Source organism: Vombatus ursinus, unplaced genomic scaffold (assembly GCF_900497805.2).
Source record: "Vombatus ursinus unplaced genomic scaffold, bare-nosed wombat genome assembly UNPS02014772.1, whole genome shotgun sequence".
NCBI lineage: Eukaryota > Metazoa > Chordata > Mammalia > Diprotodontia > Vombatidae > Vombatus > Vombatus ursinus.
In genome coordinates this window covers 19,073,274-19,099,663 of record NW_020954550.1, presented here as the reverse complement: position 1 = coordinate 19,099,663, position 26,390 = coordinate 19,073,274, and positions in this window count along the sequence as shown.

Here is a 26,390-nt window from a genome sequence, read left to right as displayed (position 1 = left end):
ATGCCAATACTGTGGATAAAACAAAACAAAACAAAACAAAATGAAAGAGTGTCTACTCTCAAGAAGCTTATATTCTATTGGGGAAAAACACATACTTTTAAGTAAGAAAGAATTGATAATTAGAGATATATTTTTTTATATAGGTATTTATTTTATACACACATTGGTGTTTAATAGTAACCATCTCTAGAGAGGGGAAAAGGGAAGGGAATAAAAAAAGAAAAAAGTTTCGTGATAACTTTATTATATATTTAAAAAGAATAGCACGTTGTACGTAATAGATTTGCGGTTTCATGTGCAATCTTTTTTTTATCCTACTATGTTACGGAAATACTTGTTTTATTTCACTCATTAAAAATAAGATAAATTTAAAAGTAAGTACAAAACATACACAAAGTAGATAAAAAGTAATTTGCTTTGCATGTATCATTTATGGATATTTTTTATAAAAATAAAACAATCACCAGCATAATGGGAAAGACAGTATGGATTACGATAAGGTGAGACAAAAATTCAAGAAGAATGTACAGAAACAACATTGGAAATGATAAAAAGAAAAGTAGATATTTTTCAAGAAACAATAAAATGACTAATAAGCAGAATAAAATATAATTAGCAAAATAAAAACATCGAGAAGGAAAAGAAAGATGGAACTGTATGAAGCTAATGAATCTCAAGAAACGTGAGGGTGAAACCCAACAGTTTCGGGATATATACAGGGAATATAAATAAGATAATGGACTGAAGAAAAGTAGAATTATGTTACTGAAGGATAGAATGGTAGAAGGAATAGAAAAAGCAATAAAGAAAGTAAACTAGAACTTAAAAAAAAGATTTGGAAGAAATGTAGAAAAATGCTGAATTCTCAAAACAGTTCAAACAGAAAGAAATACATTTTCAAGTATATTTTAGGATATCATATAAAAAAATACCAGCAATATTGAAAATAGAGAGAAAGGCAATAGGTATTGGGCCTGTGATTTCATTGACATGTCATACTGTCAGGTGAGGAAATTTCTTCAATGAAAATAAGTTGGTAACTTTTCTGAAACTTAAGGTATTAAGAAGATACCCAGGATACCAAGAGGTTAAGTGACTCTCCAAGGGTCATTTAGCCAGTAGATTCAGAGATGGGACTTGAAGGCAGATATTCCTGGCTCAGAGGCCAGTTTTCTCTATCCATTATCTCATGCAAAACTGTAAGTGAATAGAATTTACAGGATGCAAACAAGGAAAAGAAAAAAGAAATTGTTCAGATCTATCATTTTCAAGCTTCAAGATTACTATGACAAGGTAATCTTAAAAAATGACTAGGAAAAAAAGCACCAAAACAACAATAATTTGAATATTTTACCATATTTTAATTTTTTTAAAAAGAGAAGTGTCAGTAAAAATCAGATTACAACATGTAGAAATTTAAGCAACATAGGATTTAATTCCCAAATCATTTTTTTAACAAAAATCAGTATTCATGCAACATGAACTACAAAGTCATTTATATCTTTTGACCCAATGATCCTCCAATTAAGACTAATAATGTCATTGAAAGCAAAAGAAGACTTTATCACAAAGAGATCAAAGAAAAAGGAGAAGGACCTATATTTACAAAAAAAGATATTTATAGCAGCTCCTTTTGTGATGGCAAAGAATTGAAAATTGAAAGGATGTCCATTAATTGGGGAATGGCTGAGCAAGATGTGGTATGTTATTGTGATGGAATACTATTATGTTATAAAAAATGATAAGCAGGATAGTTTCAGAAAAAACCTGGGGAGACTTATATGAACTCATGCAAAGTGGAGTTGGCAGAATCAAGAGAACATTGTACATAGCAATAGCAATATTGTAGAATGATCCACTGTGAATGGCTCAACTACTCTGATCAATACAACAATCCAAGACAATTCTGAAATACTCATGATGAAAAATGCTATGCACCTCCAGAATTCAACAGGTAAAGAGGGAGAAGAAGGATTTTGTGGCATGGGTAATAGTATGATTACTGAAGGTAGGAATGCAGAGAGCAGGTTTGCAGGACAGAGATGAGTCCCATTTGAATGAAGTATAAAATGTTATGTGAGGAGTATATGGAAACAAAGAAGGTAGGATGGTGTGCAATTAGGAAGAGGTTTTAACTCCATGTCTCAGAGGAAAAAGGCAAAAACAAAGAGAGCAGTTTGTGAACTATGTACTTTCCACTGAACAAGGAGAGTGGTGAATTGTCCATGGGGTGAAGGAGTCCAACATTCCACAGGAGCACTGAGTTTCAGGTTTCTCAGGGTTTCTGGCACTGATCAACCCCTCTTTGACTGATCTGTCATCAATGGCTGAAATGCATCAAGTCACAGTCTACTTCCTTTTTTCATCAAGATAATTGTCAAGACCCACAAATATCCTCTAATAGGATAATCCTGTAATATACCTCTAACAGATGGGATCCCTTCTGCCTGCCCTCTGTCAGTTAAGACTTGGATACAGATGTTTGTTCTTCCTTCTGCCAAGGAATTACAGGTAGGCCACATGATTTCTGAGAAATTCTCAGAGGCTTCGTTTTCAAAATAGCATCATATCAAATACAGTTAGAGCCCCATGAGGAGATGAGTCTTACTTATTCCTCTAGGCCTGATCATCTCTGACCACCCGTAAGTGCAGACTTTTACCATTTCAAAGTTTTTCTACTATTCCTCAAGACCCTTCCTAGAACCTACCTGTTTGGTACAGATCAAGGTCCTGCACTTACCCACTCTTGTAAAGCAGCACATCCTTTTTAGTTAGTGTAGAATGTTGAAGGCAGTGTATCACTTTTGTATTTGTGTCTCCAAGGTCCTACCTAGCATATTGCTTAGAATATTGGAAGTACTTAATAAATGTTGATTGATTGATTGATTAGTTTTCAGTTGCTGCTAAAATCAAAATCTTTTCTTCAAACTTTCCTTTGCCTCCCACTTGGTTGTCTGAACTCTCCAAACTGCAATCTACTTGGAAAGACAGAACATGCATATCAGAGAAATGTTTCATAAATTACTAAGTAATACAAATGAATGTTAATGCAATGGCATATATCAATGCATATACACACATGCACATATGCACATATATCTAGGTGTGGCTGCAAATGTTAATACTAATGCAATTATGTATATATCAATGCATGCAATTTATTATTTATATATATCTGTTAATGCAATCATTGGTATGCATGTAAATATTATGGATTAATGCATACAACTATATCTATCAATACAATCATATATTTATATATAAATGTAAAGATACATAATGTATATATATGCGTATATGCAGTTTTCTATATTAGACATCAAGTACAGATCACTCATTCTATTTCCTGATGTCTTGACGTGTACATACTATTTATGGTGAGGAGTAGAGCGCCGACTTTTCTCAGATTTTCTTGGCTTATTTATCTTGGATCTCTTTTTTGGCACTCATCTGAAACTCTTTCCACATTTTTATTGGTCTCGATGTCTTCTTCTCTTGGTGCGTGTCAGCATGGGAATGCTCTGGGTGCCTAGCTCACAGTGGTCCCCAAGAAGAAGGCTTTGAGTCACCAGACACAGCATCATGGGCCTTGCAGCAATGGTCATCTGATTACTTACCACTTTGGCGTCATCTCCATTGTTTATCTTTCCTAAATAAGGCAAGTGTTGTTAAGTCCTGCCTGTTGCATTTTCACCAAATTAGATCATCAACACTGATGCCGGGAATTTTTTTTTTTTCCCTTCTCTCACAGACCAACGACCTATGTGCTCAGATAGTACTCTATTGCTGTACTTAGATGTGGAGTATTTAGATCCTTGAAAAGGATCAGTTTGCATTCCTGGAATTCTGGATAGCTTTGCTGAGGTTGGATGTCACATTAGGGCAAAGTTAAACCAGAGTCCAAATTCACCCTGAGTATTGAAGGTGAGAGGGGGAAGGAGAGATGGGCCAAAAAGAAAATACTTTCAGCTTATCCCTTGGTTGATATATTAACTGAGAAAGAAGGGGACTTATTTAGAGCCTTCTACATCCAGAAAGAGAAAAGGGAGAATTGTGGAAGAAGTGAAAATGAGCTTCAATGTTTGGTGTTCCAGTACCTTTTTGGTAACTCCCTTTTTCTGGGTCCAGATACCCATTTCCTGTGGCTGCCCATCACACAAGCTTTCATGAGGGGGCAGGGAGTTAGTCAATCCATGAAAACAAATGAAATGGCCATTGGGTGGAAGAGGAAAACTCTCTATTAGTGCAACATCTTACTACTAAGCCTCACAGGTATTTCACGTTTTAGAAAATGATAGCAATGTTTGATCTAATTTGCAGGTATTCATTCAACACCACTTCAGCCTCCCAACCCTCTTGTCTCCCATCCTGGCCTTTTCTTCAGGGGTTGATGCCTTATAGTCTGTGAAGGGGTTTAGTATTAATAGCACCTCAGCCAAATGGACCAAGTAGAGATGCATTACCTCCTCTGCAGGGCATCATGACTGTGAATAGAGAGGCCACTTTCAGGTCAGAAAGAGCTTGATTCAAGTCCCATCTTTGATATAGATGGGCTCCGTGACCCTGGGCAGTCATTTGGCTGGGCAATCTCTTGAGAGCTTCAGGGCAGTTACAGACCTGTATTGACAAAGGGGGTTTCCTCACTGGGAGTTTCTGACATTAATGAAATCACAGGTCCTATTAAAAACAATAGTAACAACAAAAACCATGCATAAACAGATCCCAGAAAGCCTCAGAGGTCACATAAAAATGTAAGAATTGAGGATGGTAGATTTTCAGGTAGATCCTAATAATTCCCAAATGGGGCATTTTTTTGCCCCACCTGCTCCTCAAAGACTCTAGTAGGAGACTATAGGAGAGTTGTGTGTTTGTATGTATGTATGTACCTACATACATATGTACATACATACATACATGTTGTTGCTATTCGGTTGTTTTTAGTCATGTCCAACTTTTCATGACCCCATTTGGGATTTTCTTGGCAAAGATATGGCTTCCTATTTTCTTCTCCAGATCATTTTACATATGAGGAAACTGAGGCAAATAGGATTAAGTGACTTGCTCGGGGTCACTCAGCTAGTAAGTATCTGAGGCTGAATTTGAATTTGAACTCAGGAAGTTAAGTCTTCCTGACTCCAGGCCTGGCACTCTATCCATTGTACCACCCAACTGCCCACAAAAACATACATACATACATACATATATGTATATATATGTGTGTGTGTGTGTGTGTGTGTGTGTGTGTGTGTGTATCTAGGGGATCACAGCCTTTCAGAAACAGCTGCTAAATAGCTATCTGGTCTTATGCATATGATATTTCTTTTTTTTTTTTTTTTGGCTAGGCAATGGGGTTAATTGACTTGCCCAGGGTCACACAGCTAGTAAGTGCCAAGTGTCTGAGGCTGGATTTGAACTCAGGTCCTCCTGACTTCAGGGCCAGTGCTCTATCCACTGTGCCACTTAGCTGCCCATATGATATTTCTATGACATGAAAAATCAATGCATGAATGAAATGAGGACCATTTCAGGCAACATCTACACTGAGTAAAGTTACCAAACATTTTCCATTTTCTGCAGCTTCCCAAAGGATACTCCCTTTGTCTGCTATGTGTTGGAGCTTGGATTCACGTACCGCTTTGTGAAAAGAATGAAGGAGCTCTCACCTTGGAAGAGGAGAGTCTGAGATATGATAGCTCCTTCTTAATGAGGATAGGCTTTTCTGGCCCCAGCTTTATCTTTGCCTTGAAGATGAACCAGTTCATTTCTATAGGCCAGTGTGTATTCAAGTAGGAGGGAAATGCCTATTGCATCCTCATTTCAATTTGTGCTTATTGTATTCTAATGCTGATAAACCAAGATTCATTTTCTAAACATTGTGGAGGTCACCATGATGGGGCGACGTGTACACTGATGCTTGGGCTGTGCATTGCCATTTTTTTTTCTGACCCAGGAAAGATGTGAGTGCTGACAGGCTCTCTCCAGTTCTTTTGTTGTATCCTTATGGTTCATTTGGGGGGAGGGAGAGAGTCCTAATTTTGGTATAATGCTAAGGAACACCTCTTTCACTTATGTTCTAAACTCTTTCAAATTTTAATCTGTTAGGAAAAAAGATTTGAAATGTCAGTGACATTTTCCTTCTGATAATGCTGTTAGGTTTTAGAATTCCTGATTCATCACCAGATTTTCTTTTCTATAAAGATTATAAGGTCATAGATCTAAAGCTGGAAGGAACCTTGGTTGTTGTTCAATTGTATCTGACTCTTGATGACCTTATTTGGAATTTTCTTGGCAAACTCACTGGAGCGGTTTGCCATTTCCTTCTCCAGCTCATTTTACAGATGAAGTAACTGAGACCAATAGGGTTCAGTGACTTGCCCAGTGTTATACAGATAGTACGTGCCTGAGGCCAGATTTGAACTCCAGGTCTAGCACTCAATCTACTGTGCCACCTACCTGCCCAATAGAAAGGAACCTTAGACATCATCTGTTCCAGGAGTGGGGAGCCTGTGGCCCCACATGTGGCCCTCTAGGTCCTCAAGTGTGGCCCTTTGACTGAATCCAAACTCAAAAACCTGCACTTGAGGTCCTAGAGAGCCACATGTGGTCTCAAGGCTGTAGGTTTCCCCCCAATCCAACCCTCTCATTTTGCAGATGAATACATTGATGGCCCAAGAGGTTGAGAGACTTGCCCAATGTCCCATAACTGGTAAGTAGCAGAGCCAGAATTTAAACTCAGATTCACGGCTTCAATTTTGGTGCACTTTCTGAAATTCAGCGAAATGATATATCGCTGCTTATTAAAAATAAAATAAGAAAACTAAAGATGCTTTCTTTTCTGTTTAACTCAATGCCTACCAGTGATAGGAAAATAGAAAGTATTTAATAAAGACCTTTCAGAGAAATGCTTACAAGATAGCATCTATCTATGTACCCATCCATTTCTCTTTTGTTGTTGTTGCTGTGTTGTTTCAATCATGTCCTACTCTCCGTGACCCCATTTAAGGTTTTCTTGGCAAAGATACTAGAGTGATTTGCCATTTCCTTCTCCAGCTCATTTTACAGATGAGGAAACTGAGGCAAACAGGGTAAAGTGATTTGCCCAGGGTCACACAGCTAGTAAGTGTTTGAGGTGAGATTTGAACTCAGGTCCCCCTGATTTCTTGAATTAACTTTTATTGAGTTGCTACACATTCATAGCACTGTATTGGGCACTGTAGAAAATGCAGTCAAATCAGATATTTAGATTCTCTGTTCTTCAGGAATTTGAACTCTACTTGGGGAACCATTATGTCATAGGATCCTAGATTTATATTTGGGAAGTGAAGTCTAGTTCCTTCATTTTACAAATGATAGACCTGAGGTCTGAACTAACCCCAAATCACAATAGCAAGGGAACACAAAACAAGATATGTCACTGGAAACTATATGATTATTTGTCAAATAAATAGTTTAGAAAATGAATTCTGTTAACTGTGTTTATGGTGTAGGAAAAAGAAAAGACATTTAGAGGAGAGAAAGCTTATCTGTGAGATGAAGAGTTCAACTGAAGAAATGATTTCACTGAAGAGATAGTAATTGAGCAAGGTTTCAACTGGAACCCTAAGAAACTGTTCCATCTACATTATTTTCTTAGAGGATAAACCCATGCACAGACACAGAGAAAAAAAATCAGTGGATTTCATATCTAGGCATCTAATATTATAGTTCACATTAATTTTCTATTACCTGTAACCAGGCCATTCTGCACTCTGTCTAGCCATATAAATGAAGAACCAATTCATAAAAAGAATCATAGCCCTTCTTTTCGTCTGAAATCCAGCTTGTCTCCAGTCATCATCCACAAACATTTTATGGAGTGCCTATTGTGTGCCTGCCATGGAACAATGTGCAGAGGTGGGAGAGATGCTGTCAGAAAGCCTCCTCTTTTCTGGTGAATTGGATGCAAGCCCATCAAGATAGGCAAAATCCTGCACAGAGCAATGAAGTCCCTCACTGGCAGAGCTCAGTAACACCTCCCTTCAAAGGAAGGCCAGCTGCCAGATGCAGCTTCTGAAACACACGATTGTTCAGCTTCTTCTGGGAAAAAAAAATACAACAACCTACCTGTCAACACTAACAACTCTGCCAGAAACCACTCTGTCTCTAACCTTTCCATTCTTAGGAAGTGAGTTGAAAAGGTATTATTAGGGTAACTCCATCAGCGCCTGGACTCAATGGCTCTGTCCTTTTCTCAACTGAGAAGGAATTACATTTAACCATTCAACAAGTACCTATGAAGTGCCTATAGGTGGAAAATACTGCATGAGGTCCTGTGGGATACTGAGAAGAATCAGACAATCCTTTTTCTTGAGGACCTTGGAGTTTCCTGGCAATCTTTCTCTTCAAAATCTTGAACAGTAACCACATCAGTCAATCAATCAACCAGTATTTATTAAGTACCTACTATATGTACTTTGCTAACTACATAATATTTAAAGCTACCAGTAGCCTTATAGATCATCTGGTATGACCCTAAAATTCTAATCATTGAGATTGAGAGATAAGTAAATAGCTAAATTAGGATTTAAATCCAGGGACCCTGGTTCCAATCTAATGCTTTCTTGACTGTAACACACTTATTTAGATGCAATTCATTACCATCCTTTTTGCATTGAATGTGATTGAATTGATCTTTGTATCTGATTAGAATAAAACCTGGTCTGCCAATCAATGAATTAATCAAAAAGTATTTATGTACCTACTATGTGCCAGAAACTACTGAGTATGGGGATCACAAAGACAAAAGTTGAGCTCCCTCAAGGAGTTTCTTTTATGTCCAAGCAACTAATACACATAAAAATGGAGATTGTGAGGATCATGGAGCCTTTGACAGAAATCTGTCCCTAGAATGCATGAATACAATCGATTTGTTAGTAGACAGGCTTAACTGAACGAATTCCAAGCAGTCAAAGGCAATCATGAACTAGAAATGAACTAGAAATCTCCTCTGGAAGGTTTTGTAAGCATGATTCTATATCAGATGCCTTATATTTCTCCAAATTGTTAACAACATCTTGTAAAATTCCTTATCATCACAGTCAAAAATCATCTTCAAGAAGAGGTACAAAAATTTGCTGAAGAAAAAAACTCCTTAAAAAGTAGAATTGGCCAAATGGAAAAAGAAGTACAAAAGTTCACTAAAGAAAATAATTCCTAAAAAAATTAGAATTAACCAAGTGGAAGTAAATAACTTTATGAGAAAGCAAGAAGCAATAAAACAACATCAAAAGAATGAAAAAATAGAAAATGTGAAATATCTCATTGGAAAAATAACTGCCCTGGAAAATACGTTGAGAAGAAAGAATATAAGAATTATTGGTCTACCTGAAAATCATGATTAAAAAAAAAACCTAGACATCATTTTCAAGAAATTATCACGGAAAACTGCCCTGATATCCTAGAACCAAAGGGCAAAATAGAAATGAAAAGAATCCACTGATCACCAGCTGAAAGAAATCCCCAAATGAAAACTCTCAGAAATATTATTACCAAATTCTAGAGCTCCCACGTCAAGGAGAAGATATTGCAAGCAGACAGAAAGAAACAGTTCAAATATCATGGAGCCACAGTCAGAAAAACAAAAGATTTAGCAGCTTTTACTTTAAAGGACCAGAGCTCTTGGAATATGATTTTCTGGAGGACAAAAGAGCTAGGATTACAACCAAGAGTCACTTACCCAGCAAAATTGAGTTTAATCCTTCAGAGTAAAAAGTGGATATTCAATGAAATATAGGACTTTAAAACATTCCTGATGAAAAGACCAGAGCTGAGTAGAAAATTTGACTTTCAACTACCAAGACTCAAGAGAAGCATAAAAAGGTAACTATGAAAAAGAAATCATAAAGATTCCAATAAAGTTAAACTGTTTACCTTCTTACATGGGACGATGCTACTTGTAACTCAAAAGAACTTTGTCATTAATAGGGCAGTTAGAAGGAGGATACATAGAGGGCATATGTGTGAGTTGAATAATAAAATTAAGAGTGAGGAATGCACTAGGAGAAGAAGAAAGGAAGAGGTAGAATGGGGTAAATTTTCTCATATAAAAGAGGCACGAAAGATCTTTTAGAGTGGAAGAGAAGGTGGGGAAGGTGGAGGGACATGTGAACCTTACTTTCATCAGACCTGGCTCAAAGAAAGATCACTCAGTTGTGTAAAGAAATCTATCTTACCCTACAGGAAAGTAGGAGAGGAAGAGAATAAGATAAGGGATGAGTCTGATAGAAGGGAAGGCAGATTGGGGGAGGCAATAGAAGCAAAATACTTTTGAAGATGGAGGGAGAAAGGACAGAGAGAGTAAGATAAATATGGGGAAAATAGGATGGAGGGAAATATATAGTTAGTAAGCATAACTGTAAGAAAACTTGTACAGCAAGTTTGTCTGATAAAGACCTTATTTCTCAAATACATAGAGTACTGAGTCAAATTTATAAAAATATCAACCATTCCTCAATTGACAAATGGTGAAAGAATATGAACAGGCAATTTTCAGATGAAGTAGTCAAAGCTATCTATAGTCATATAAAAATGCTCCAAACCACTATTGATTAGAGAAACACAAATTAAAACAACTCTGAGGTACCACCCCATATCTATCAGATTGGTTAATAAGACAAAAAAGGACAATGACAAGTGTTGGAGGGGATATAGGAAAACTGAAACACTAATGCACTGTTGGTTGAGTTACATACCTTTCCAACCATTCTGTAGAGCAATTTGGAACTATGCTATAAAACCATGCATACCCTTTGATTCAGCAATACCACTACTAGGTCTGCATCACAAAGAGATTTTTTTTAAAGGAAAAAGACTTACATATACAAAATATTTACATCAGATATTTTAGTAGTGGCAAAAACAGAATGCCCATCAATTGAGCAATGGATGAACAAGCTGTTGTATATGACTGTATATTGTATAATAAATTGCATATTGTACAATAAAAAATGATGAACAGGATGTTCTCAGAAAATCATGGAAAGACTTATATGAATTGATGCAAAGTGAAGTGAGCAGAATGAGGAGAATATTGTACACACAGCAATATTGTATGATAATCAACTGTGAATGACTTAGCTATTCTCAGTAATACAATGATCTAAGGCAATTCCAAAAGACTTATGATGAAAAATGCTGTACATCTCCAAGGAAAGAACTGATGGATTGAATGCAGATCAAGGCATCCCTTTTTTTAAACTTACTTTTTTTTGCCTGTATTTTCTTTCACAACAAGACTAACATGGAGATATGTTTTGCTTGACTGCACATGTATAATCTATATCAAATTGCTTGCCTTTTCAATGAAGGGGGTAGAGCTAAGGAGAGAGAGAATTTGAAACTAATTTTTTAAATGAATATTAAAATTTGTTTTTATATGTAATTGGGAAAATATTGAATAAAAAATTTCAAACCTAATAGCCATCAATGAGAATCATTTCCCTATTATGCACTAATTTGCTAGTCTAGAAGCTCATATATGTAATGTACAATCAATGACCCACAAGGTCACTCCAGAAATAAACAATGACAATTCCATGACACTTTGACACACAATATAACAGTCACTGAAACCAACTGATTAGATTTATAAAAGTTCCATTGGAATAGCTTGCTGTTATAGCCTAGAAAGAGGAAATTTTAAAAAAATGAATAAAGAAAGAAACACTTTTAATAGATCCTTGCAGTAGGAAGGTAGCTTTAGCTTGACTCACTGCTCAAAAAGATTTAATCCAAAAAAAAAATCAATCCTAGATGAAATCCTAAAATGTACTCTGTGGCCCCTTGGTATAACTCCCTTCTCAGTTACATCGAGTTCATGGTACTTTGGAGAAGTTATCCATTTCAAGTCATAGCTCTGAGTCCTCAGTAAAACAGTATCTCTTTACAGCAAATCAAACCACATTATACTTGTGTGTGTGTATTCTTCCTTTCTTTGTAGTATTTTGTTGTAATTACTTTAAAAGTATTTTATTTAAAATTTTTGCATCAATTAGGGAAATTGGTTTATAGTTTTCTTTCTCTGTTTTACTCTCTTTGGTTTAGGTATCAAATATCTATGGGTATTTGGTAGGATCCCTTAACTTATTTTTTTTTTAAAAAAACATGTAGTAGTTTACGTAGTATTAGAATTAATTGTTCTTTAAATGGTAAAATTTGCTTGTAAACCCATCTGGTCCTGGGGTGCCCCCATGCTTTGGGTTTACTTATGTCTTGTTCAATTTTTTTTAAAGATAGGGCTATTTAAGTATTCTATTTCCTGGTGGGTTTTTTTGTAATCTGAGTAATTTATATTTTTGTAAATATTCATCTATTTCATAGAGTTGGGAAAAATAGTTACCAATAATTGCTTTTATTTCTTCTGCATTGATTATGAATTCATTTTTCCTTTATTTTTGATACTGGTAATTGATTTTTTCCTTTCTTTTTAAAAAATAAAGTTTGCTAATGGTTTACTTAAAATATATAAAATATATAAAAATATATACTTAAAATACATATATATATATATATTACTCCCATCCTTCCTCCCCTCATCCCTTTCTCTCTCCTTCCTTCTTCCCTCCTTTCCTCCTTCTCTACTTTCCTTCTTTCCTATCTTCCTTCCTTCCCTTCCTCCTTCCTTCTTTTCTTGCTTTTTTCCCTCCCTTCCTCTTTCCTTCCTTTTTCCTTCGTTACTTCTTTCTTTTCTTCCTTCCTTCCCTCCCTCTCTCCTTTCTTCCTTCCTTTCTTCCCTCTTATTTTCTCCAACCTTCATGTACCATAACTGCAACTATTCAGCCAGAAACTAGGTGACATTATCATGCAGCAAAAGAAATACATAGGTTCTTGGAAAGTGTAAAATCCAAAGAGAACATTACCCAACATGTGAGACTTTCTTAGTCCTGAGCATTGTGTGAACATAAGGTTTCTTCCAGCTACATGATGCTATGACAAACACGACTGAAACAGTTTAAGAAAATGATACTTTTTGTTGATGTGACACTCCTTTACTCTAGCAATATCTCTGAAACACAATTTCTATATTATAAATGTAGCACAAATACTACATTCTTGTTCAGGTTTTTTCTTTTACCACATCCTAAGAGTCTAAGAAAGAGACTAGAAAATACTGTTTATTTCCACTAGGAAAAAAATACTTCACAAATGTCACCATTACTATAATTAAAAAATTAAGTAGTTTCTGCTGGGTGTGAAATGCTCTACTAGGATTTGTGGACTAAGAGGCATCCAGAATAATGTTGACCTTCAAGGAGCTTCTTATTTACTGGGGAGATGGACACGGACAGGAAAAGACAACCAGTAACGTAAGGACTACATGACAACAAATGCTGCAGCAATTCAAAGGTGCAAAAATGTACCATAGAAGCTGATGCAGGCCTCATATAAAAGTTAGAACTTAATTAAGAAAAAGAAAGATGGAAGTATTGACAGTGGGAGCAAAAGCAAGAATAGGTTTGCATAGTTAAACAGCATTTGATAAGGTTGAAAAGGTTGGGGTGGATTGTGGAAAACTCTGAAAGCTGAGCCTATGATTTGGAACTTGATTCTGTTTTTCTGCTGTTTGTCCTTCATATTCTATCTTTTTTTTTGGAGAAGCAATAGGGGTTAAGTGGCTTGCCCAGGGTCACACAGCTAGTGAGTAACATTTGTCTGAGGCCAGATTTGAACTCAGGTCCTCCTGACTCCAAGGCCGGTGCTCTATCCACTGTGCCACCTAGCTGCCCCTGTCCTTCATTCTCATGACATCATGATGGTAATGTCTTGATTTGTGAGTGAATTGAATTTAAGTGAGGCAGAGTTCCACAAAGTTGTCAGCCTCACTCTCCCCTCCAGAGTCATCAAAGTCCAGTGGCAAGACAAGAGTCAAGATGACTGGCGGTGGCCCAGTGACTTTAACATTATACGTAACGAGGAGCCATTAAGGACTTTTGAGCAGTGGAATGACCTGCACAAAGCAATGTTTTGAGAGGATTAGCATAAGTGTAGTGTTTTTGATAAGTTAGAGAAAAGAGGTTTGAGTACTGTGATAATAAACATAAAGTGTTGAGTGTCTCTAAAAAGGTGTGGACACTAAGACGGAGAAAAAGAAAAATATATGAAAGCTATTTTTAAAAAAAGAATTGACAAAATCTGGGGACTTGGGATAGTGGAGGTAAAAGAGAAGGGAGAGTCAAAAATGACTCCACATTTTAAAGCCTGAATGATGGGGAGAAAAGTTGTGCCACTGATTAATTAAGGCAATGCAGATGAAGAACTGCTTTGGGGGAGAGGTAATGAATTCAGTATTAAGCATGTTTAGCTTGAAGTGACAAAAGGTATTCCAGGTCCACATATAAACTAAGTCAATAAAAATTGAGGGATTAAAGAGTGAGGAAGTGATTTGAGTGGCATGGAGCTATGGACATCACATTCTACTGCTGCAAAGGCACCTGAGGAACCTGGATGGCATCTAGTCCAATGTCATAATTTTACATATACCAAAAGTGAGATCTACTGTGCGTAAATCAAACAGACAAATATATGGTAGAGCCAGGATTCAAACCCAAGTCTCCTAACTTCATACTGAGCGCTCTTGTCTCAACATCATATGGCCTTAGTGAGTTAATTCTGTTTGCTACTGTCTAGACAGCGAAACATTTCAGTTTTGTTTGTTCTTTGCTATTTCTGCAATAGACACAGAGTGATACCATCATCCTAGCACCAAAGATTGTTTAACTAGGAGAGATTTCAGCAACTAATTGGTACTATGTCCTCATTTAACAGCTGAAAAAACTGAGGCTAGAGAGGTTAGTGACTTGCTCAAGGTCACACTGGTAGTCAGTAGCAGAGGTAAGATATAAATCTCTTATGGCTTTTGATTCCAAATCAAATAGTCTTTCCACTATATCAGGCTGAGAGATTCCTTTGAAGAGATCCTCTCTTTACATATCCAAAAAGCCTATTTCTGTACCATCTGGGCCATCTCTTGTTTTTTAGATGTTGCTTCAGAAGACGTCCAGATTATACCTCTTGCCTAACAACAATCCAGAAACTTGAATGAGCTACCCCTGCCAACACTATGAAGAACATGGGAAGGGCAAGGGAGGTGACCTAGTGTCTTCCAAGCCTAAGAAAGCTGGGATAGACCTCCAGCCCAAGGGGACTCAGCAAAGATCTTCATCTTAGGTGTGTTCCTGGCATCTGGGTCTCTATGTACAGGAGTTGTGAAATGATATTTGTGAAGGAATGATGTTTCCATGTCATAAGATCATAACATCATAGACTTAGAGCTGGAAATGACCTATAAAGATCATCTATATCAAAGAGTTATTAATCTGCCTATACCCTTTGAGCCAGCAATACCACTACTAGGTCTGTTTCCAAAGATGATTAGGGAAAGGGAAAAGAACCTACATGTTCTAAAATATTTATAGCAGCTCTCTCTGTGGTGGCAAAGAACTGGAAATCGCTGGGTTGCCCATCAATTGGGAAATGGCTGAACAAGTTGTGGTAGATGATTGTGATGGAATATTACTGTGCTGTAATAAATGATGAGCTCAATGATCTTAGAAAAACATGGAAAGACTGGCATGAAATAATGAAGAGCAAAATGAGCAGAACCAAGAGAACATTGTATATAGTAACAGCAATCTTGTTTTAAGAATGGTTTTGAGTGACTAATTAATTTTAACTATTGCAAATACACAAATTAACCACAAAGGACATATGAAGGAAAATGCTATCTGCATCCAGAGAAATAACTGATACAAAGAAGTATATATAGAATGATTTCATACAGACACACAAGAATACAGACAGACACAGATACTCAGATACACACCTACACACACCCACATATACATACACACACATACATATAATTGTGCCTAATGGTAGACATCTCTGAGGAGGAGGGAAAAAAGGAAAAAGAAGAAAGTTACATGATAACTTTATTGTATATTTAAAAGGAATAACAAGTTGTTCATGATAGATTTGCAGTTTCATGTACAATCATCTTTTTTTCTATTCTGCTCTGTTATGGAAATGTTTATTTCTTAAGTTCTAAATAAACAAATAAATAAAGGCCATCCAGTCCAACTCTCTTATTTTACAAATGAGGAAACCAAGTCCCAGAAAGAAGAAAAGTAATTCATCCAAGATCATACAGATAGTTAGTGACAGTGATGGTATTTTAACTTGGGTCACATGACCATGAATGACTAAAACAAGACAAGATGCTTGGGATATTCTCCCCAAACTTCAGTTTTCCCAGATTTCTTCAGACCATTTGGATGTTATTCTGATTCTTTTTTCATTTGTAGTAGTACCTTCCACAGTCTTTGATAGAACCATTTCCCTGCATCCTATTGCTCTGCAGGAAACCCTACCCTGTGGACTTGAATCCTTTCCCTGGGCTGCTTTGACAGAGTCCATGGGTCTGGATTCTGAAAGATGGGCATTGCTCGGCTGGCACTGTTGGAATTCCCTCCTTCTTGCATTCCAGTGGAGCCCTCATTGTATGGCATTTGTGAAGCCATGCCAGACATCTGTTAAAGTTGGCATTGGTTTCAGCCATCCTTTGTCATGTGATTGGGGTCAGTATCTCTAAGGGTATTAATTACAAGTTGGCAGCAGGGATGGTGGCGGGGGAGAAAGAAGGATAATTTCTAGTTATTTTTGGTAATAAATATAGGACTCATTTTTTTAACATTTATAAATAAATAATCTACTGATAGCACTGTCCAGAAAGAATGGTTTTGGAAACACTAAGATGAGTGTTGGTGTTCATTCATTTAATGGCATCCCTTAAGCTATTTTTTGTCATGTGTTGCAAAAGCAAGTGAACTTGATAGGAAAGCCAAGAATCCCTCACTTGACTGCAACCCATGATACTAAATATTTCTCTGACTTGAGGGTGGGTGGATGGGTGGATAGGAGATAAAAGGCAGCAGTATCTAAGAAGAAGCATGGAATAGCAGATAGAGCACTGGACCTGTGTTCCTATCCCATTACAGGAACTTCCTAGCTTTATGACCTTGAGCAAGTCACTTAACTGAGTCTTAGCTTCCTCATTTTTAAAATGAAAAGGGTTGGACTTGAATAGTCAGTCAATAAACATTTATTCAGCATCTGCTATGTGCTAGGCACTGTGCTAAGCACTGAGGATACAAAAAAAAACAAGAGTAAAAAAACAGTCCCTGCCCTCAAGGAGCTTACTAGGTGGGAGAAAATAAGCAAATGGATATATACAAACAAACTATATATATAGAATAAATTGGAAGTAAATAAAAGAGGGTATTAAAATTAAAAGACCTCAATGATTTCAAGTTTCCTTCTTGCTCTAAATCTATGATCCTATGATTTTACAGGGCAGCTAGGTAGCTCAGTGGATAGAGCACCAGGCCTAGAGTCTGGAAGACTGGAGTTCAAATACAGCCTCAGGCACTTACAAGCTGTGTGACCTTGGGCAAGTCACTTAATCATGTTTGCCTCAGTCTCCTCATTCGCAAAATGAGCTGGACAAGGAAATGACAAACTACTCCAGTGTCTTTGCCAAAAAAACCCCAAACAGGGTCAAAAAATGTCAGACATGACTTAAATGACTGAACGATAACATAATGATTCTATGACTTGAAAGTACAGAAAGGATTACAAGAGGAAACCAAAACAATGACCTCCCACTCCCAGCTTTTCCTCCTCAGAAAGGTATGGAGGAACAGGGCATTACATACATAACAGTAACATAACCCAAGAAAGGTCTTGTGTTTTGCTGAGACTAAAAGTGATGATAAAATCAAAATGTGGAATTCACCTTTTAAAAAATCACTGTATTCTTCTATCTCCCTGATGAATTCAATTTGGTAACCATTTGTCAAGCCTCTGCTATGTCCAAGGCACTGTGCTGTGTGCTAGAGATACAAAGACAAAATGAACAATGGTCTCTGACCTCAAAGAGCTTATATCCAGTTTGATATTGAGATAACCTCTAAGCACTGTTAGTGCTTTATAATCCTTTAGCATGAGTATTTAGTCTATATTTAAAAGGAATAGCAAGTTGAACATAATAGATTTGCAGTTTCATAAGCAATCATCTTTTTAAAAATTACTCTGTCATAGAAATGCTTGTTTTATTCCATAAATTAAAAATAAAATAAATAAAAATAAAAGAATGAGAATTATTAGGCATTCGAGGTAACATAAGAGTATATCTACCTTACTTGGATCTCCAATCAATATTAAACCAATATTACCAAAGTGGTAGTAGGGGTGGTAACATCAGGACCCAGTGGTGATTGTGCTGAATATTTCATTCACCTGATATTTCTAATTCCTGGGCTTGGCATGGGGGTCTTTTATGATACTTCTACATCATTCTGGGTATAAATGAGAGTTTTCTGTTTATCACCTCTTCCTCTTACATAATTTAAAAAAGTCAATCAATAACTCAACACTTTATTTCTGGGTGAGCTCAACCTGCTAACCACGTCTATATTCGGCAAGATATAAGATGAATGGTAATCGGCACTTTAGATCATTTTTTTCCCATTTAACATTGTGCTGCTGTTCCCTGGTTTGATCCTTGAACCAAGCCTCAGTACGTACTTTAAAATGTTGGATTACAGTCATCAGGGTCTATTAAGTAACTACTACCGTATTTGGGATTGCAGTATTTAGGAGGAGGAGGAAAATAGGTTGTGTCACTTAGAAATTGTGCAGTGCTGTTGATGACTTCGAGCTTCTCCCTGACATGAATGAAGGCCCATCTGTTTAACATTAATATTCTTCCAGTAATGTGGTATAGCAATGAATCATAGAACAGCAGAGTCTCTGAAGAATGAAAGTGGTGGGTCACTGAAAGCACAATGGAGAGGTGCACAGTGGGTGTGTGAGAAGGCTGAAATATATTCCTAGTGAAGAATTGTGTAGGAGAAGTAGTGATATCATCAGAGAGATGTATGATCAGAAAAAAAAATAGTTTGAGAAGGCATGGAGTGAAAGTGAGGGATAGCCAATGGACAGCGTATATGCTCCCTTGGGAGCATATTTACTTCCCAGAGTAAATACAGGATATTCTGAGGAGGGAGGGATCAAGAAAGGCCTCATCTAGGAAGGGTACCTGAGTAAGCCTTGAAGGAAGCTAAGGATTCTGGATTCTAGATTCTGAAAGCTAGAAATGAGAAAGGAATGCATTTGTGGCAGGAAAGACAGCCTGGGCAAAAGAGTGGAGGTAGGAAATCGATTTTCAGTTTCTGGGGACAGCAAGTAGAATGATTTGACTGTAATATAGAGTTTGTTTTCTGAATAAGTCTGAAAAAGTAATCTAGGGTTCGACTATGAAGAATTTTAAATGTTAAAGGGAAAAGTTTTTATTTTACTCTAGAGAAACTAGGGAATCATTGTAGAATCTTAAGAAGGGGAGTAACAACGTATACTTCATACTTTGGGAAGATTATTTAGGGACCTTTAGGGATGATGGAGAAGTTGGAGAATGGAAGTTGGAGACAATTAGAAGGCTAATCTAATATATCAGACAAGAGACAATGAGCACCTGAGTTAAAGTGGCAGTTGAAGGAATGAAGAGTGTGTGAGAGATTATGAAGGTAGCATTTACAAGATTTTACAACTAACTGGATATTGAGTATGAGGAAGAATTAAGAGTTAAAAATGTCTTCAAGTCTGTGAAACTAGGCACCAGGAAGGATGCTGATGCTTTCAAAATATAAATAGAGAAGTTTTAAGAAGGGATAGAATAGCCAGCATTTATACAACTCCTTGAGGTTTACAAAGTGCTTTACAAATGTTATTTCATTTGATCCTTATAATAATTCTGAAAAGCAATTGCTATCACTATCCCATTTTACATTTGAGGAAACTGAGGCTGACAAGTTAAGTGACTTGCCCAGAGTCACACAGCAAGTAAGGATTTGAGGTCAGATTTGAATTCAGGTCTTCCTGACTCCAGGTTCAGTGCTCTATGGACTGCACCATTTAGCTGGGTGGGATTAGACAGGGAGATAATAGATTTCATTTTGGCCATGTTGAATTTGGGAATTCCAAAGGGCATATAGGTAGAAATTTCTGCTACTCTGTTGATGATGAAGAATTGGCATTCAAAAGTCATTGGAGAGGTGAATGGCGGATGTGAGTATCAAAGGTTGGAAGTGCCTACCATGTCAAAGGCATGGGGCCCAGCTCCAAGAGGGAGGCATGGATGGACGAAACACAGTTCCTGCTTCCAAAGAGCCTTGATTACAGATTGAAAAATGAAAGATACCTTAGAAGTCATTCAGTCCAACCCTCTCATTTTGTAGATGAGGAAATAGAGGCCCAGGGACATTACAAAGCTGGTATGGGACAGAGCTGGTATTCAAATTTAGGCTTTCTGACTCCAAATCCAGGAGCTCCAAACTTAGGGAATATAACATACACACAAACAACTGTAATATAGGGCAATATATGGAAAATGCTGTAAAAATGATACTCGCTAAGTTCCATGGTGGCTCAGAGTCTGGCAGGAGAGAGATCATTTCCTGCCCAATCCTGTTACAAGAAATCCCTGAGATTCTTTTAATTCTCTGCATATGATAAACTCCTTGTAATAAGAGGGGTATTATGTGGAAATTGGGTGCTTTAACATTTACTAGCTAGGTGACCCTAGGGAAATTAGTTTCCCTTTATGAGTCTCAGTTTCCCAATCTTGAAATTATACACAATGCCACTTATTATCTATAACAGGGCTGTTCCAGGAAAGTTCTTTGTGAGTCTTCTAGCGCTAGAGAAATGTAAACGTTTCTCTTTTTTATTTAGACCAGACCTATGATTTCACTGATGAAAAGAAACTCTTCGTGAGCCATCTCTTTCTACCATTATAGATAGTTGACTATTTTGAAATGTATAGTTTTAGAAAGTTTCCAGAGGGCCCTGAGAGGTTTAGTGACCAGCCTATAGTCACACAACTAGCATATGTCAAGAACCAGAGTAGAACTCATCTTTCCAACTCTGAACCTGGGCCCCATCTGCTCTGCCATGTTCTTCAGCCCCTGAAGAAACCACCATAGTTCAGTCCTTCCTCACCTCTTGCAAGACTATTATAATAGTATCTTTAATGGCCTCTCTTCATCAAGTCTCTCCCTACTCCAATGCACCCTCCACACAGGTACCAAAGTGACTTTCCTTAAGTGCCAGTCTGACCATGTCACCCCTTGTTAATTCTAGGATAAAATGCAAAATCTTCTCTTTGGTGTATAAAGCCCTTCCCAACTGGCCTCAATGTAACTTCCAAAATTCATCAGACATTGCATTGGTTCCTGTACTCTATACTCCTGGTTAACTGACCTTCTTGCTCTTTCTCACACATGACAATCCACCTCCCATTCCTGTCTTTGCAATGGCCATCTCCCATACCTGGAATCCTCTCCCTTCTCATCTCTGCCTCTTGCAGCATCTTACTTCCTTCAAGACTCTTGGATCAAAAATAAATAAAATATAAGCAACAAAAAATCGCTTCCCTTCTCAAAGGCGGGGGACAGGAGGAGCGAGGGAGACAATGTGGAATTCCAAATTTGAAAAAAAAGAATAGCATTGTTTTTACATATAATTGAGAGGAAATAAAATATTAAACAAAAAAAAAAGATTCAGCTCAAACATCATCTGCACAAGATGATTTAGGATATTAGGTTAGTAAATGGCCCACTGGTTCCCTCTGTCAATCACTCAGTTTAAGGCTCTAGGTAGTCTAACACACAACAATCAGTTCTAAGTCTCCTCTACTACAATGATGCCCCTATAGTTTGTCTTCCTTAGTCCCTGATGGTTTCCTTATATTACTGTGATTGAATCTTTATGATCATAGGTTTTTAAAAGGATAAAACCTGTTGTTGCTGTGTCTGACTCTTTGTGACACCATTTGGGATTTTCTTGGCAAAAATACTGGAGTGGTTTGTCATTTCCCTCTCATTTTACAGATGAGGAAACTGAGGCAAACAGGGTTCAAGCGACTTGCCCAGGGTCACACAGGAATGAGTGTCTGAGGCCAGATTTGAGCTCAGGAAGATGAGCCTTGCTGTCCAGCCTCAGCACTCTATCCACTGTGCCACTTAGCTGCCTTGAAAGGAAGCTTAGAGATCACATAACACCATCCCCTCATTTTAGATATGAAGACTCTGGATCCCACAGGGTTTAGGCGACTTTCCTAAAGTCACAGTGATATTAAGACTCCAAATCCAACACTGTTTCCACTGCAGCACGCATGGTTCCTGTTAAAGTTCGGATCTGAAGTGTTTGTAGCCTGCAAGGTCCTTCTTTTCTCTTGGTGGGGATGGGGGCAATGGGAAGACAGAGGGAAATGGAGGGGAGGGGAAAGGCAGGGCGGACCCTTCCAGGCAGCGGTAGGCAAAGAGGAAAGGGCCCCCGCTTTGTGCAGAAACGGAAAACATCCTGAGAAACCTAATGAAGAGCTTCCTTTCTGATTGCAGCCTGGTCGGTGGAGCAGCTTCCTCTCTCACCTTTCCTTGACAAAACTTGCTCGAGAGGAATGCATGGGATGGGTGTGATCTTCCCAAACCCAAGAGTGAAAGGAAGTAACATACCAAGGGGATGATGGCATAATGAACCCTGCTGCTTCTCATTCCGCCCCCACCCTGTGGGACACTCGCTGAGCAATATTTCAAAAGGCAAAGGCAACTCACAGGAAAGGAGGGGGGAAAGGCATTTAACAACTTTCCTGAGGAGAGGCCCGGCTAGGAGGGCGGGACGGGACACCCTACTCAATGCATTTTTTTTTTTCCTTTCAGAAATATGTGCTGCTCTCTGCAATTCTCTGGGCCTGGAGCCGTGAGAGCCCAGAGATGCATATTTTACTTGCAATGCTGCAGCTTCAGAGGGGCATTGGATCAGGAACTTAGATGTTCAGGGCATTTAAATGAAATACACACCCATCTCTTGCACTCTGCTAAGGTCATTTTCCAATAAAATGGCAGCAAACTGCAATTACCTTCAGGGTTCCTGCCTTCTTCCCCTCTTCCCGGCATGCTTGTAAGGCCGGAATCCTCCTATTGAATTTTCAAACCGTCAAGATCAGCAAAGCAGATTCCTTTTTCTACACCATGCGGCAAAAGAAGAAAAATTGAATTTCATCGTGAGTGGGGAAGGTATGACAGTAGCAGAATGGCAGCAGAATTTACATGTTTTTGCCCTCGGTTTGACCCAAGAATTTTCACAGGGAAAATTCATCTCATTCACTTTCACTCACTTCCCTTTGGCTTGGAGCTTAATGTGCTAGACCGGTTGCAGGCTCAGCATTTAGAATGCATCACACCCTGAGAGAGGCAGGTGCTTTTCCCTAATTGTATCCAGTCAGGTATAATGCGCCTAGGTGCAAGACAGGCAGTTTTCCTCATTAACAATCAGCTGTACCACTGTCCCTGAGGGGTAAAAAAAAAAAAAAAAGTCCAGAAAAAGCCCCTTTAGCCTGTGACACTTCTAAACACATTTCCCCCTAATAGAATGCAATCATACCAATAAGCATTTAAGTGCTAGCCCCCAACTAGACTTGTCCCACCTGCCAGAATTCCTAACTGTGACTCCATTCTTCCTTATCTACCTCATTTGGATTATTTAAATCTTCAGAGGGCTTTTGTCTTTGGTCCTCCTGGCCCTAGAATAGAGCTTTGTACATAGTAGGTGCTTAATAAATGTTTGTCTAATTGAATCAAATACAATCTCTATTAGAAAGCCTCTCCTTCCTTCTGCCCAACCACTTAGTGACTCTTCAGATATATGTGTATAGTAATAAATATTATCATTACATATTAATATAGAATATACTGACAATTAATATATAGCACTGTATATTAATATACAATCAACATATAATTCATATTATAATAAATATGAATATAATTGACAAGTTGATAATTATAAATGTATTAATAATATATAATACATTGTATTAATATATCCTATTATTTATAATATAATTATATATTAATACACTAATGTGTAATTTAATATAACAATATATTAACAATAAATATCAATATAATATACAATAAGCATACATGTGTGCACATATTTGTACACATTAATATACATGCATATGCTGTATACACATTTATGTGCATGTATGTATATATGTGTATCTATATACTGATATCTCATCTGACCTGTTCAGCAAAACCCTTGTGTTAGTAGACCTGGAAGAGTCCAATTTTAAGTCTCAGTTGGAGCAGTATCTGTTTGGATACTTATTTAAGACACCTGACTGGATGATTTTGAGTGGCATTTGGCTAGCACAATGTTTTACATAAAGCTGAAAAAATGCTTGTTTAAAAATATTACAGCTTACTTTATCCCTGAGAGGAGTAACTATCATTGGGTCACCAGGGTCTCCCCTTTAGGGTGCTGACATCCTAGGGGGTGTCTTTCATATAGCCCTGTGATACCTAAGCCCATCCCTCTTCCCTTCCCTAGCCCCGAACTGTCACTGCCCAAGAGTCTCATCGTGTCATGCCCCTCTCTGGGTGCTCACCTTTCCCTCCTGCCACAGTGGTCCAACCGCACCCAACTAGGTCCCTCTGGATTATGCTGCCAGACCTTGAAACCTGTGCCAGCAAGATGTTTGATAGCCATGGATGATAGTGGTGGTCACCAACCTTGCTAGCAGTGACCTACAGATCTCTGACCTAACTGAAATTATCCCACGTGCTGCCATTCCTACTTGGGTTTCTGTTTTACTGTATCTGCCCCTTCTGAGTTCTTATTGTACAGGAGATTGATGCTATAGGTAAGACGGCATTGGACTAGGTTTTCTCTTAGGTTCCTTTCAATTAAGTGTCTGATTTCAGGTCTTTATCTTTTTCCTAGTCAAAGTAATCTGGAACTCCTTATCCTGGATTCATTTACCAAAATAACTCACCCACCTTGTTCTTTTGAGTTTCAGCAATCCACACTTGTGAGGAAAAAAAAAAAAAAAGAAAACATAATCAGAGTCAGTCAAAGACAGTGGACTGGAGAGACCACATAAAATCAGCTGGCTTTAGTCATTATTAGCTGGACAGATTGGCCAAAGCCCACTGTCACTCTCCCAGGTTAGTACAGACTGGGAGCTAAAATTCTCAGGTTGGCACACACAGTAACTAACTAACTCCCCAGAGGCGAAACTGTCTCTTGAATGCAAATGTATTTTCGTTCATTTCATTGTTGTTCTAGTCTAGGGGTGGGGAACCTGTGGCCTTGAGGCCACATGTAACCCTCTAGGTCCTCAAGTGCTGCCCTTTGATGGATTCTGCATTTAAGAACTTAAAGGGCCACATGTGGCCTCAAGGCCGCAGGTTCCCCACCCCTGTATCTAGTCCGTTAGGATATCTAGGCAGGCAGGAGGTGTTGGGTTCCATGAAAGGTCTTGCAGAAGTTGTCTAGAGTGAGATTTAGATGGGGAGGGGCACACAGACAAGTGGCCTTGGGATAGACATAAATCCAGGAGCAAGAAATCATCATCATTAATGTTTTCTACAGTGTTTGAACTACAAATGAGTTTCCTTGACAAAACCGTGCTAGGTTGTCAAAGGCAAGAATCCTCATCACCATTTTGCAGATGAGAGCTCTAAATCTCAGTGAGAGTAAATGATTTACCTAGGCTTAGTATTGGAGCTGGTGTCCTTTCAATCATACCATACTGACTCTTAAAAAAAAAGGCAAAAGTTAGGTGTGGTGGGGCACGCCGGTAATTGCCTTTATCAGGGAGGCTGAGAAGCCGGTGGATCCTTTGAGCTCTGGAATTCTGAGCTCTATTGAGGTAAATGAATCAAGTGTCCACACTAAGGACAATACCAATGATCCCTGGAAGTAGGGGCCATCAGGTTCCCTAAAGAGGGATGAATCAGTCCAAGTTGGAAATGATTGAGCTAGGGAGAATCACTATCCTCTCCCTAACACCCTCACCACCCCAAAAAAGTGGACATATCAGCTAAAAATCTGAGTTTAAAATCCAAGTGGGGAAGCCTAAAACCTCAAGTGGTACACAGTAGGGCAACAAATTTGAGTTCAGGAATAGAGAAAATAAAGGAACACCTTCAAACAATAAAACATGTTTCTGAAGAATCTATTTTCTAGATAGAAATCATATATATATATATATATATATATATATAATATCATAGTTTTGTTTTTGTGGGGAAATATCCCAATAGACTTAACCGTAAATTTCGAAGAAGGAAAGAACTAAAAAGTTCTAGCCTCCTCTCCTGTCCCCAGGTTTGCCTTCCAGGGATGGACATTTTGGATTTTGGACATCTTGTATTTTCAGTAATACCACCACTTCTTTAACAAAATAAAATTAAGGAACAACCTAAAACACCCTAATGAAGCAAAAC